The 2,521-nt window shown below is 31.9% G+C and overlaps 1 long non-coding RNA gene across 1 annotated transcript; it reads left to right on the forward strand.

The window, feature by feature from the left end:
* Positions 1-1,068: 1,068 nt before the first annotated feature.
* On the forward strand, positions 1,069-2,282 carry LOC109591357 (uncharacterized). Its single transcript, XR_002189780.1, has 2 exons — positions 1,069-1,236; positions 2,080-2,282. It is a non-coding gene; the product is annotated as an uncharacterized LOC109591357 (long non-coding RNA).
* Positions 2,283-2,521: the final 239 nt, after the last annotated feature.

The raw sequence follows: 2,521 nt of genomic DNA on the forward strand, positions 1-2,521 counted from the left end.
ATTATGTATCACTCCCAATGGATCATTGATGGTAGGTATTTGTCTGAATGAATATGGAAAATTTACTGTCTCAAACAGGGGCGGATCTGAACCTGGGCAAGCCCGGGTTTTTGCCCAGGCATCAACTTTATAAGATAATGAGATTCATAATTAGATAATGAAATTCATATGCATCATCTTAAATAAACTTGTGGGTGTGCTTATTATGGCTTCTTTAATCTTTGGTTATTTAAATAAATTCATTATAAAACCACATAAGATGTGCACTGAAAAAAGGACAATGAGTAAGCACCTGTCTCTTCTTAACTACAATTTTAAAGGGGCCCCAACTATCTTCTCATCCACAAAGCAGTGGAACAGTACAGGTAGAAGTGGAGATAAGAACAGATTTGAAAACGGAGATAAGAACAGATCAATCATTTTGTCTTAATTCATTATAATTATTATAAAAAGTTAATTACAAGTTATTAATAGTTAATAACTACTTATTGAAAGTTATAAATGCCCCACCCACTTCTTTGCCCTACCATGAAACTTGACCCAGATCCGCCCCTGGTCTCAAAGCAAAAATAACTCTGAGGCCATTAGCTGTGCACGGCATACTACAGTACACTGTATGTACATGTACAGTACAAGATGTTACAAAAGCATTATATCTGAAATTTGGGACAACTCCCAAACTAACTACATCAATTGAATCAAATACATGTACATGTAGATCTACCCACACACATTAACCAACAGTAATATACTATCATGTATACATATATACATTGTATTAGTACATTACTAACACATTATGTACAATACATTAATTATATACTCACTGGAGTGTCCCGATAAGCCATTCCTAACAAAAGAGAGCGAAAGAAAATGAGAAAAGAAGAGAATGAGAGGCTTGAGAACGAGTCAGGAAGCTGAACTCAGCAGGTTTAGGGCGTGTCCGACAATAATATTGTAGGTGTGGACTAGATCTACCCACGTGAATACACGTGGGTTGACTGTGCTGGAATTAAGCACTAAAGACTGCAGTGATATCATCCTGACCTCTGAAGACTTAGCAATAATACTCAGTGTCAGTCTCTGATCCATTGGAATGAATCTACTATTCAACAATCATGACCTCTCTATTAGGATCCATTTTACACACCAGTCATTTTACATAGAGGCATGTGGGCTAACTGGACAGTGATTTGTAGACCATGACTTGGCAACATTCAGACAGTTCACAATGAAGTAAATATCAACTAGTTACTGATAGTATGAAATGAAATGTTTTATGAGTATATAGTGGGTCATATATCAAATTTGCCAATATTTTGAATGAAGAGAGAGCTTCATTTTTATCATTTTTATATTTTTTCCTGATGCATATACATGCATTCATATTGTGTAGAAAATTTGAGCTGATTTTGTTCATAAGAGACTTTTTAAGTTGCTTTAAAATTGGTTAAGAGTCCCTGTACTAGGATAACCAAAATTTCGCCAAATTAATTATAATGGGAGGAAATTTTGCATTTTTATGATGCAAATACATGTACTTCTATTACATAAAAAGTTTGAGCTAATTTCAACCAAAATGGATTTTTATAAATTTTTAAAGTTGCTCTAAAAATGGCTAAAAGTCACTGTACTAAAGTACAGGGTTACGGCCTAATTTTGCCAAAATTGAAAAGGAGAGAATTTTTCATTTTTATTGCACTTTATGTTATTTATACATGTTCTTGTTTTGCGTATAATGTTTGAGCTGATTTTCATCAAAATTTGATTTTATTACATTTTCTGATGCATATACATGTACATGTATTTATGTTGTGTAGAAAGTTTGAGTTAATTGAGTCTAAACTTTTTAAGTTGCTGAATTTACTATCTATTTTTGTTATTGTGTTCCCTCCATTCGTTTAGCGTGATTTTTGTAGAAAACCATGGACTATTAGCATTTGTCCCTTTTGATTCTCTTGAAAATTTACCACTTTTAAAATGGCTATAAGTCAGCAAATTATTGTTGGAATCAAATCTATGTCAGACTTTATGTTTATCAGTAAAGTATCATTAATCATTTCTTATTATTTATTATAGGTTGTGGACCTGAGGCTGAACTCATCATCTCAATGACTGATCTCTCATTCATATACTGAAGATCTATAGACTGGGTTTAGGAACTAAGGACTATAACACTATAAGACTGGTTTAATTAATTAAATTCATTGTTGACTTGTACTCTGCATGTATGACTGAAGTGTGTTTCTTATTTTATTGTCAATTTTCATGATTTAATCTCATTTCTGTTTATAAGTCATTGTACCTGCTTCTGCATTAATGGCTCTCACAAAAATTTTAATCAAAATTCATAATAATCAATGATAAAAAAATAACTTTGTGTATTAAACAAAAATGCTAAAATTATAAACAATAATGTTAAGTAATTCTTTATAGTCTTCAGTTAATGTACAGCTTCAAACAGCAAACAATTAACCTATAGCAATGACAACATATTTAAAATACTATACTTAGAATACTT

The sequence above is a fragment of the Amphimedon queenslandica genome, unplaced genomic scaffold, assembly GCF_000090795.2.
Source record: "Amphimedon queenslandica unplaced genomic scaffold, v1.1 AMPQUscaffold_8378_Cont19677, whole genome shotgun sequence".
NCBI lineage: Eukaryota > Metazoa > Porifera > Demospongiae > Haplosclerida > Niphatidae > Amphimedon > Amphimedon queenslandica.